The 13,133-nt window shown below is 40.9% G+C and overlaps 1 non-coding gene across 1 annotated transcript; it reads left to right on the top strand.

The window, feature by feature from the left end:
• Window positions 1-6,824: 6,824 nt before the first annotated feature.
• Window positions 6,825-6,931, top strand: LOC141621803 (small nucleolar RNA R71). The gene has a single exon (XR_012532687.1). It is a non-coding gene; the product is annotated as a small nucleolar RNA R71 (small nucleolar RNA).
• Window positions 6,932-13,133: the final 6,202 nt, after the last annotated feature.

The following is a 13,133-nucleotide window of genomic DNA, read 5'->3' as shown; positions in this document are numbered from 1 at the left end:
GGGTGTCACAAAAAGGAAAGAGCATGGTCTTAGAATGCAAAGGGAGAAAAGAAGGGCGGACACTCGCGTGAGAAATATGAGAACCGAAGGTCTCTATTTATAATAATCACACGGAGGAATTAGGGTTTCGGTAAAACTTTGGAAGTAAATCTCGAAAAGATCTTAAAATACGCAGAAAAAAGCTGGGGAAGAGGCGCAACAACCACTGCGGCTCTTGGAAGAGGTGATGCCCGTCGTTGTGTGCACCAAAGATAATTTATAATTCTTAACTACAACTATAGATAGTGGTAGCAGGGTCGAACCACAGAGAGGCAGATGTAATTATTAGTTGTCTAATTTCAGTCTAAGGTAACGATTATGTGGGGGTTATTTTGAATTGATCTATAACTAATGAGCAATAAACTAAAGAAATGTATAAAATCAAATATAAAAGGGGCACTAAGATGGTCTGTTCACTGTTGCTTCGGCAGCAGCATACTAAGTAGGTCTGAAATGAACACATGAGGCGGGAAAACAAGAGGTCCTCTCGGTCCACTCTCAACAAGTAGCATCTTTCAATCTCGCTACGGGTCCCTAATATCACTAGTAGTGACTCTCGTCCTGAAAAGTGACTAAAAACCTAAACTTTACCTTTCTTTCGATCTCAGCATAGTTTAGTCATTTTCATTGGTGGTCTAACAACCGTCCCTATCTTTCGATCTAATGGATCGGTCATATACTAAGCATTTAACTAGTCGCGTGCACTCGATTCGTCAAATATAGAATTTAAATCAATTAAAACGGAGCAAAACCTCACGTGGCCAGTCGATCGACCAGGGAACCCAGTCGATCGACCGGCATGCGATTCAGATCACTATTCTACTGCCGCCTATCCTACAGATCCCCTACATCCTAGCACGATGAATTTAGCTACTCATAATATTGATGAAAACAACAACAATATAAACGAAATAAACTACTGAATTCATGCTTAAATTAATTAAAAAACAAATAACAATAAACGATAATTGGCTTCGGGAAACTAACTAGCAAATCTATACTATGAACGAAATATAAGCAATAAAACTGAAATAAGAGCGAGAGAATACCGAATGAAATTGCCGAGAAAGGATCCAAAACCGAATCTAACTTTTATTGACGGAAATTTTTATAACTAAAGATCCCTAATTTTATATTCGAAAACTTGAACTAAAGACTGAATAAAACTGAATGATTAAAGCTTAATGTCAGGTTACGTTATATAGAAATATCACGTAACCTTATTCTCAAAACCTAATAGACTATGGGCTTCCTTATTCTCGATCTTTTTGTTTGCGTCAGAATAGCGGCTTGGTCGATCGACCATGCAAGGCAGTCGATCGAATGCTCTTCGCTGAACAGTAGCTACTGGAACTCGTGGGTTAGTCGATCGACTAAGGGCAGTGGTCGATCGACTGAAGTAGGTGATACTTGACTTCTAACTTCTCGTGGATTTGTCTTTCGGGCCTCGAAATGCGCACCAAGCTCGTTCCTTGAGTAAATACTTCACGTCGAATGCAATGCAAGGTACTCGGGGACGGATATAGCTTGATTTCCGCTCATTTTCGCATAAATCTGCAATATTACATAGAAATACGAAAGTAGACGAAATGGGGCAAATAGTAGCATAAAACTACACAAATGAGCTCTGAAATGCGTGTAAAATGAGGTGTAAAACATCATATAAATGACACGCATCAAACTTCCCCAAACCAAACCCTTGCTTGTCCCCAAGCAAGAACTAGACTCGATCCTAAAACCTAGTGGAACGAGTTCAATCTCAGAGCGAAATGCAAACCGTCAAGCCTAAACCAATTTAATGCAATAATCAACGATCAACTAGTAATGCGAATCATGCAAACGAGTTATGAAGCCGTCAAAAACTGCTGAGCTGTCAACTGTAGAGACTTATCAAATTGGACTCTCACGGGTCGCTCGAATCACTCAATAAAAACAGGTGAATATATGTAAGAGATAAAAAGAATTCATTTTGTAGTGACGCTCACCTAACTACGACCTATAAGAACATGTCTGCAATCTAATACGAAAATAATCTCTACAACCGTACATATGCATTCCAACCAATCAAATGACCATGACACATGTCGAGGTATATATGGATATGTGAGGTAATGGGTAAGAAGAGGCAAAGATAATTATGGGAGTGTGGAGGTACAGGTGATCAAGCTAGTACCTAAACAAAGCCATATAACAACATCCACTTTTTGCTCAAAATTCAACAAATAACCCGGTGCTAAAAACAAGCAAAAAACTCACCATCTTCATAATAATCAATCAATCAACTCCCCATAAGATACAAATGAAACATGGGAGCAAAAATCGCCATATAATAAAGACTTTCAATATGCGAATTGATTTTTTTCTTCTTTTTCTCGGACTCCAGTCGATCGACCAATGAGGCCAGTCGATCGACCGCCCTCTACAGTACACATGCGTTTTTCTTTTTTTTTTTTTTTTTTTTTTTTTTTTTTTTTTTTTTTTTTGAATCATTTCTTTCTTTTCTCTTTTCTTTTCTCTTTTTCTTTATTTCCTTCCTTTTTCATCTTCCCATCAACATCTCAAGAGAGCATATGCCACCAAAAACGTAGTAACAATCCCAAGAACATAAACTGCTAGCTTGACAAGGGCAGGCTAAATGTAGGATGTAGTAACGGGACAAAGAGGCTATTTTGGCAGTGTGGAGCTTATGGGTAAAATGAATAAAGGGAACCCTCTACCACATGTGTCAACAAACCACAAACCGAATGCATACAGGTATTAAGCAGATTAAGTTCATATTTATGCATATTAATGTAACATGTCTCATAAGGAGTAACTACTCACATCCTAGATAAACCGGTCACAGATGACACCAGTTATAGGCTCTAAATCTCAGAAAATAATGTAGTTTGCCAAAAATCAAAGTCAAGTCTCAAGCTCAGCACGAAATTTAACGAAAACTCGTAGACTATGCAAATGATTCTACTAATAACATGTCAATTAGCAAGGCTTAGGCATAAACAGCTGCAAATGCAGTGTCATCATTGAAATACTACCGTTCCGACTCGACCTATATGCAAAAATAAACATGCAATTTTTTGAATTTTTGAAATTTTTCAATTTTTTTGAATTTTTTGTATATATATATAGGAAATGAAATAAACAATGCAAGACAAAAACTAAACGTGAATGCAAAACAGAATGAATGCAACACAAAACCCTTCGCCAAACCAAATCACACAATGCCTTCATTGTGGGAAATCATATAATGAAATAACAGGAAAACGGGAATTTGCGTTAAATAAATAGATAAGACGCGAAATAAGGACTCGGAAACTCACAAGACTTTAAGCGCAGCAAAAGGAAACCTCCCCAAACCAGCGTGAGCTAGGAGGTTTCAGTAGCTAGCAGTGCTACCAAAGGTACCTGAAAAGACAACAAATACCACGCGTAATCTCGAGAAAGCAAAATTGGGATGGTAAAATTATGTGCGGAAATGATAAAATAGAAGAAAACAGAAATTAAGCGGAGAATAAAGTGAAGGGAATACTCCTTTGTCTCCGTAAATCGACCAAACACAGCAGGGGAATGATCGAAAACAGGTACAACAGCTCTGGGTGGTCGATCGACCACATCACCCAGTTGATCGACCAAGGTGAACAGCAACAGGAGCTTCTTCCCCAAACCAAATCACACAATGCCCTCATTGTGCGAAATCATATAATGAAATAACAGGAAAACGGGACTTTGCGTTAAATAAATAGATATGACACGAAATAAGGACTCAAAAACTCACAAGACTTTAAGCGCAGCAAAAGGAAACCTCCCCAAACCAGCGTGAGCTAGGAGGTTTCAGTAGCTAGCAGTGCTACCAAAGGTACCTGAAAAGACAACAAATACCACGCGTAATCTCGAGAAAGCAAAATTGGGACGGAAAAATTATGTGCGGAAATGATAAAATAGAAGAAAACAGAAATTAAGCGGAGAATAAAGTGAAGGGAATACTCCCTTGTCTCCGTAAATCGACCAAACACAGCAGGGGAATGATCGAAAACAGGTACAACAGCTCTGGGTGGTCGATCGACCACATCACCCAGTCGATCGACCAAGGTGAACAGCAACATGAGCTTCTGAAATTCGCAGCCCAGTCGATCGACCATAGGAGGCAGTCGACCGACTGGAAAACCTGCTGTAACTTTCTGATTTCTTCAATTAGCTCAATAAATTGAGCTATCAAGGTCTACAAACCTGCAAATACACATAATAACGCGCCCAAAATTGCGCAAAACCCAAAGTAATAGTCTAAAGTGTATAAAATCCTAAGCAAACTTATTGAAATTGCGAAGTTTCGCGCACACGAAAAACGGTAAATAGTCTAACAAAACAATAAAATAAATGTTTTTTAAAGCATTCGATCAACTAGTAGTTGATCAAGAACGGCCACGGGATGGCCCACTTGGTTGGCTTCTGGCTACAAGAAGCAGCCTCAACAGTGCTCATCTTCTCAGCTGCACTCTTCTCAATTCCGACATCCGCAGAACTCGACTGATCAACAGTTTCGACATCGTCCCAATCAATGACCTCGTCCGGCTCATCAAAGTTCAAGTCGGACTCTCTCACTTTGACTGGCTCATCTTCAAGCTCCTCATCAGTGCCATAGCTAAGACATTCTAAGCCGCCTCTTGAAATGATTGGCTCCCTCACAACTGGAGCAACATGCGGCTCTTCCTTCCCCAAACTAGCTCCTACGATATCCAAAACAGAAGAATCGTCCTCCACTTTGCTCCCGATTTGGGGCGGAGGTGTTATAACAGGAATAGGTGTAGAGATAGGCATATCAGGAAGCACAAAATAAGATTTCTTTTCAGAAACCGTATTACAAGTTATTGGCCACATGGGGGCTTTCTTCTTAGCTGTTTAGGCAAAGACAATAGAATGCTTTCCAACCTTGAAAGTGAAAGTCCCTGAACCGACATCTATAACTACACCAGTAGTGTGCAGAAAGGGTCTACCCAATATGATAGAGATGTGAGCATCCTCGGGCATATCTAGTACAACGAAGTCAACGGGGAAAAAGAACTTTCCTATCTGCACAGGAATGTCCTCTAAGACTCCTATTGGCTGGACCGCAGAACGATCAGCCATCTATACTGTCATATCGGTGACTACAAACCTAGTCAATTTGAGATTTCTAGCAAGACTCAAAGGCATAACGCTAATGCTAGCTCCTAGGTCACATAATGCCTTCTCAATTGAGAAGGTACCAAATATTACAAGGAACGGAGAAGCTACCTGGGTCTGCTAATTTATGTGGTGCAGTGTGGGTCAAATAAGAGCATGACTCTTCTGTTAGTGCGACATTATGCACAGTTTCAAGTGACTTCTTTTTGGACAAAAGTTGTTTCATGAATTTCATGTAAGCAGGCACTTGATTAACTAACTCGAGAAAAGGAACTTGCACATTTAAGCTGCGGATAACATTTTCAAACTTATTAAATGATACCTGTTCCTTTGTCGGCACTAATCTCTCCGGATAAGGGGCTGTAAGAAGCAACTTAGCCCTCTCCTCTAAATCTCTCATGCCGGCATCGGTGGACTTAGGCTGAAAGTCCACAACCTTCTCCTTGTTGTAGCTTGACCCTTCTTCAGACCGTCTCAAATGTGAACCATTAATCGTCATAGGGTCGTACTTCGGAACCGGAACTGACCCATCAGCATTTGGGTCTTGCCTCAATATTTTCGGGGCAGTCGTACCCCGAAACAAATGGTCCCTCAAGTTATCAGGCATTGGAGGACGAAATAGTGCAACATCAGCAGCGTGGTCGGTCGATCGACCAGGTTGGTCAGTCGATCGACTGACCTCTACAGGACCAGAAGCTACTTTATCTCGCGGACTGGTCGATCGACTGGGTATGTCAGTCGTTCGACTTACATACCTGCTGATCGTCTTTTTGTTTCCTTTGCTCGTTCCAGCTTTCTTCTGACTCAGTTCCGCCTCATCTTTTTCAGCAATGTCCTCGACCATAGCAGGCCCATCAAGGGTAGACCCACTCCTCAAAGTAATGCCATTAAGGGTCTCCTTTTGGTCTGTCTGTGTCGGCAAATGTCCCGGAGCTCGAGTTGTATTCTTGCTAGCTAATTGAGCAATTTGGCTCTCCAACATCTTCATCCCGGCCTCTCTAGCTTGAGATTCCTTCAGCAACAAATTCTTAAACTAATTGAAATCAGAACTTTGGGATTGTTGCTGCTGCTGTGGGACATACAGAGGCTTTTCGAACTGTTGTTGCTTATGAGGGGGCACATAACTCTGCTGCTGCTGCTGCTACTGTGGAGGTTGAGTCGGATTCAAGACATTTTGGCTGCTCCACCTCAAGTTTGGATGGACATTCGGCTCATAGTATGTGTTTGTCTGCCTATAATGTTGAAAGGCAGCACAAGACTCAAAGGGACTAGGACAATTGTCTGAAACATGTCCCTCAGCTCCACATCTTTTGCAGACGAAAGGACCGTCTGAAACAGCATTCACATGATAGATCCCTCTTTTTGAAGCTCCTCCCAACTCGTACTTGTCAAATCTCGCCGTGAGAGCTTCTAATGCAGCTACAGAAGGGGATTCAGCAGCTCTCCTTTGATTTCCCCTGGAATTCCCATACTCAGCTTTATGGGTGGCCAAGTCATAAATGATCTTCCACCCCTTAGTCTCTCCCATATTCTCCTGGAATCTGCCACTAGCTGCCGCATCTAGGATGGCCCTCTGATCGTCATAAAGTCCATTATAAAACTGATTGCATAGGCTCCATTTTTCAAACCCATGGTGTGGAATAGTTCGCACCAACTTCTTGAAACGGACCCACGCCTCATGAAAGTTCTCATCAGGACCCTGTTTAAAGCTCGTGATCTGAGCTCTAATGGCATTAGTCTTCGAAGCAGAGAAGTACTTCTTATAGAATGCTAAGGCCAGAGAATTCCAGACAGTGATCCCATTAGCAGCTCGATCCAGGTCTCTGTACCACTCCCTTGCAGCATCACGGAGTGAGAATATAAACATTGTCTCCTTCACCTGGTCCTGGGTCACACCGGTCGGCGGGGGTATAGAGCAGCAATAGTCAATAAATATCTCCATGTGCTTGGCTGCATCTTCATTTGCAGCTCCCCCGAATTGGTTCCTCTCAACCAAATTGATATAAGAAGGCTTCGGTTCGAATTTTCTATCTGCTCCCGGTAATTCGAACCCTTTATATAGATTTGCAGCTGTCGGCTCAGAGTGACTTGCTATACTCGCTTCTTCAGCCATGACTGGAAAATCTGGAGATGTGACGGTCTCGGCTGATGAAGTAAAAACAGGAGATGATTGTGGACCCTCCTCGAACAACTCGTTCTCGTAGTAACTAGACAGAGTACTCAGCTCTTCCTCTGTCGGCAATACCCTAGATGATCGCCTCAACTCGCGCAAAGTCTTCTCAATCTCGGGATTGAACGGTAGTAATTCACCACCCTGTGACCTGCGTATAAGAAGAAACTACAAAAAGAATATGAGAATAGTTTAAGGAACGAATGTCCCTTAAACTAAGAAACAGACTAAAATAAAACAACTAAAAATTAGAACAATTGCCTCCCCGGCAACGGCGCCAAAATTTGATGCCCGTCGTTGTGTGCAACAAAGATAATTTACAATTCCTAACTACAACTATAGATAGTGGTAGCAGGGTCGAACCACAGAGAGGCAGATGTAATTATTAGTTGTCTAATTTCAGTCTAAGGTAACGATTATGTGGGGGTTATTTTGAATTGATCTATAACTAATGAGTAATAAACTAAAGAAATGTATAAAATCAAATATAAAAGGGGCACTAAGATGGTCGGTTCACTGTAGTTTCGGCAGCATCATACTAAGTAGGTTTGAAATGAACACATGAGGCGGGAAAACAAGAGGTCCTCTCAGTCCACTCTCAACAAGGAGCGTCTTTCGATCTCGCTACGGATCCCTAATATCACTAGTACTGACTCTCGTCCTGAAAAGTGACTAAAAACCTAAACTTTACCTTTCTTTCGATCTCGGCATAGTTTAGTCATTTTAATTGGTGGTCTAACAACCTTCCCTATCTTTCGATCTAATGGGTCGGTCATATACTAAGCATTTAACTAGTCGCGTGCACTCGATTCGTCAAATATAGAATTTAAATCAATTAAAACGAAACAAAACCTCACGTGGCCAGTCGATCGACCAGGGAACCCAGTCGATCAACCGACATGCGATTCAGGTCACTATTCTACTGCCGCCTATCCTACAGATCCCATACATCCTAGCACGATGAATTTAGCTACTCATAGTATTGATGAAAACAACAACAATATAAACGAAATAAACTACTGAATTCATGTTTAAATTAATTAAATAACAAATAACAATAAACGATAATTGGATTCGGGAAACTAACTTGCAAATCTATACTATGAATGAAATATAAGCAATAAAACTGAAATAAGAGCGAGAGAATACCGAATGCAATTGCCGAGAAAGGATCCAAAACCGAATCTAACTTTTATTGACGGAAATTGTTATAACTAAAGAACCCTAATTTTATATTCTAAAACTTGAACTAAAGACTGAATAAAACTGAATGATTAAAGCTTAATATCAGGTTACGTTATATAGAAATATCACGTAACCTTATTCTCAAAACCTAATAGACTATGGGCTTCCTTATTATCGATCTTTTTGTTTGCGTCAGAATAGCGGCTTGGTCGATCGACCATGCAAGGCAGTTGATCGACTGCTCTTCGCTGAACAGTAGCTACTGGAAGTAGTGGGTTGGTCGATCGACTAAGGGCAGCGGTCGATTGACTGAAGTAGCTGATACTTGACTTCTAACTTCTCGTGGATTTGTCTTTCGGGCCTCGAAATGCGCACCAAGCTCGTTCCTTGAGTAAATACTTTACGTCGAATGCAATGCAAGGTACTCGGGGACGGATATAGCTTGATTTCCGCTCATTTTCGCATAAATCTGCAATATTACATAGAAATACGAAAGTAGACGAAATGGGGCAAATAGTAGCATAAAACTACACAAATGAGCTCTGAAATGCGTGTAAAATGAGGTGTAAAACATCATATAAATGACACGCATCAAGAGGCGCAGCAGGTGCTGCGTCCTTTCCCCAAGGGTTTCCTCCTGCGGAAGAAAGATTTTCCGTGTTTTTATTATGGAATTGCGGTTGATCTTAATTTCCTTATTATTTAAAATATAATTTCGGGATATAATTTACCAAAAGATTTAAAAGATTGAAAATATGGAATAGAAATATCCAGAACATTCCAGAATATTCTTTCTCGGCATTTTAAACGGTTATTAGAAAATGAAGACGATTTTTGACCCGGACTCCAAATGTACTCTAATTACTGTCAAAACGACCGTGACGGCACGTTGATGACGACCAAGGGGTAGACACAAGTATTTGAGCTACCACTTAACGATAAACTTACGAATTATCATAAATCATTCCGTGTACCAAACTTGCGGCCCTATCATCACCGGGTGGCTTGCGGGAGGTGCAGAAATGAGGTATCTACAGAGCGCCCACTTTGACTGAGGCTTGGACAAGGCTAAAGTCAAAGTATAGCCCTCAAGTCAATCGAAGATTACAACCTGACGACTATGGCGACGCGAGGCGGCTCTAGGGGTCTGAGCCAAGGACCTGTCGTCGGGAACATTTTAAAGGCTGTCGAATTCCGGGGAGGGTCGTTTAAAGTCCATTAGACTATGTAAGGAAGCTCCCCAGCCATAAGAAGAAACCATACCTGAGACACCTCTGAGTGAAACGAGACTGAAGGCGCTTCGGTAAAACTCTTTGGTCTGAAGATAACTTGATGTCTGAAAGCATTAGGGGGTTATAGCCTATAGGGAATTCCGAAGAAACTTCTTAACACTTCTGAAGGCTAGCTCTGAAGGTTATCTCTAAGGAAAGGCTGAAGGATAACTCTCTGAAGTACCGAAAGGGGACTTAACTGAAAAGGGGTTATCTGAAGGTTACTGAAAGGATTATCTAAAGGAAACATATGAAGAGATAATCTTGAAAGGGTTATCTAAAGGTTATCTGAAGAGAGGAAGGATTATCTGAAGGGAGGAAGGCCAAAATATAGGTTATCCTGAAAGGGTTATCTGAATATATGAAGGTTATCCAAAGGGTTGTCTGAAAGATTAAGGCAAGTTTCTGAAAGATCTGAAAGGTTTATCCTGAAAAGTGTTATCTGAAATATTAAGGCAAGTTTTTGAAAGATCTGAAGGCTTTATCCTAAAAAGGGTTATCTGAGGGTATATGCATGTCTCCGTCCTCAAGCAAACTCTCACTGGGGAATAAATCGATGACTCTGGGGAATCTGCCTGTCTCTGTCCTCAAGCAAACTCTCGTTGGGTGAGCAATACTGCAAAATACTGCTGCACGATTAGGAACATCTTGATCGTCATGGAAGGAACCTTGGGTGAGCAATAATGCAAAATATTGATGCACTAGAACATATATATTGACGACTAGGAACATCTTGATCGTCGTTGGGGAGAATGAAGACTTGAGCAAAGGGCCCAGTTGGAGCGAGCTTTGCTTCTGACACTCACCTGCATGGTTAGTAGCCACACAAGAATGCAATTTAATAGGCAATTAGCACATAAAAAATTAGCACATGGACCTCAAATGAGGAAACACATAGGCTTTGTAAAAGTTGTTTCTTTATAAAATTGTTTAAAACTTGCTCAAAAGAAATTTGTCGTTTACAATGCGATACGCATATTCAATGGGCTTTAGTCATATGACTGACGTGGACACATACCTTATACAGACGCGAAATGTAGACTTAGGTTTGACTGACGCGACATAGGGATAAATTTGACAGACCTTGCCTAAGTATGCGCAACCCCTAGCCAAGTGTGGGTGACAATGCGTATCAGTTCCAAAAGGTAGAAGAATTGCAAGAATGATGAAGGCATATAAAGGCAAGGCATGAGCCATGGATCAGCTGTCTACTTGGACATCTTTTGCTATCGTATGCTGTAAAAGAAACCCCTCTCTGAGGCACGATAACTTGGAGAATCGATCTAAAACCTTTGCCATTGTCCGGAACGAGCACTAGCTTCACTTGAAATGAGAGAGGAGTAAAGGAAGGGTGGCATCTCGGAAGAGAAGCCTCTAGGATAAGAAGATAACTCTGGAATTTGGTAAAAAAAAAGACAGGGCGACAAGAAGGAGCCCCCAGTAAAGAGGTAAAAATGGAAATTGTGGTTCGAAGGTTATGAAATGGAAAGGGATGGTATTTGAGGTTGAAAGTTGATAATTGAGGTGGTTGATAATTGAGGTTGAAAGTTGATGGTTGAGGTGGTTGTGTCCTTGAGGACTTCCTACGTATTCACGTGAAGTGAAATCAAATCAGATCGTAGTTCTGAGGTTTGGTTAATTTTATTTGGGTGTTGTGTTTGTATCCTTCTTGTGTAAAAAAGGACTGCCTACGTATCCACCTGAAGAGGTGAAATCAAACCATGCTCGTAGTTCAGGTGTGTGCCTAAGCATATGTTGTCAGGACCTTAAAGTGTATGGGTCAGGAGAGTATATTCCTTTGGTGACTCGAAGAATCAATTTGAGATAACTCCCTCTGGCCATAGACCAAAGAGGTATAACTAATTTTGTAAAAATTTCCTTGTCATGTGAGCACACTTAGTGGACCCTAAGGATGATATGGATTCGTCCCGTTCTAGGTAGCAAAGTATTCGAAGACTCCGTGTATGGGTCAAGGTGAAACTTGATTGGATATTTGGAATATAGAGTGATGCGTGTCTTTTATATGATGTTTTACATCCCATTTTACACGCATTTCAGAGCTCATTCATGTAGTTTATGCTACATTTCTCTCTATTTCCGTCTACTTCCGTATTTTTTGTACATTATTGCAGAAATGTGAAGAATCCAGCGGAAACCGAGCCAAATCCGTCCCCGAGTATCCTGCATTGCATATGCCGTGAAGTATTCACCCGAGGAACGAGCTTGGTGCGCAATTCAAAGCCCAAAAGACAAGTCCACGAGTTTATAGAAGTCAAGTAGCAGTTCAATCAGTCGATCGACCACTGCCATCAGTCGATCGACCAACCATCGGGTTCTAGAAGCTACTGTTACTGAAGACCAGTCGATCGACCAGTCCTATCAGTCGATCGACCAGGTTGCTATTCCAGACGAGAATTAAAAGACCGTGAATCTTGAAGCCCAAAGTTGTGTTAGGTTTAGGAAATAATGTTACATTATTTGCTATATAACGTAACCTAGGAATTCAGTTTTGACATCAAGTTTTATCAGTTACATTAGGGTTTATCATTCAGTTCAAACACAATTCTTCATTCTTAGTTTAGTTCTTCAATAAAGTTTACTTTCTTGCAATCGGGTTCGGATCCTTCCTCTGCAATTTCTACTGGTATTCTTTTGCTTCATAATTTCAGTCTTATTATCTTTCGTAATATAGAAATTGCTAGGTAGTCTCCCAAAACCGATATTATCGTTTATGTTATTTATTTGTTTAATTGCTTTTATCATGAATTCCGTAGATTTAATGATGAATCTTATTGTTGTTATCGTCCTTAGTATGAGTTGCTAAATAGTTTGTGCTAGGATGTAGGCGAATTATAGCGTAGGCGGCAAAGTATTGAACACGGCCTGATTCGCGTGTCAGTCGATCGACTGACATTCTCGGTCGATCAACTGACCTCGTAAGGTTACCTTTCGTTTTAATTGTTTTTAATGTTGTATTTAACGAATCGAATGCACGCGACCAGTTAGATACTTAATTTATGACTGGCCCATTAGATCGAAAGATAGGGAAAGTTATTTGATCACCAATTAAGATGACTAAAATGTGCTGAGATCGAAAGATAGGTATAGTTTAGACCGTTAGTCACTCTTCAGGACGAGAGTCAGTATTAGTGATATTAGGGACCTATAGCGAGATCGAAAGATGCTATTTGTTAAGAGTGGACCGAGAGGACCTCTTGTTTCCCGCCTCACTTGTGTTCGATTTAGACCTGTTTAGTGTGCTGCCGCCGAAGCTGTAATGAACCGACCATCCTAGTACCCCTTCTTTA

This window comes from Silene latifolia, chromosome 1, assembly GCF_048544455.1.
Source record: "Silene latifolia isolate original U9 population chromosome 1, ASM4854445v1, whole genome shotgun sequence".
Classification (NCBI taxonomy): Eukaryota; Viridiplantae; Streptophyta; class Magnoliopsida; order Caryophyllales; family Caryophyllaceae; genus Silene; species Silene latifolia.
The sequence above is the reverse complement of the archived record's forward strand: the minus strand, read 5'-3'. Positions and strand labels throughout refer to the sequence as shown.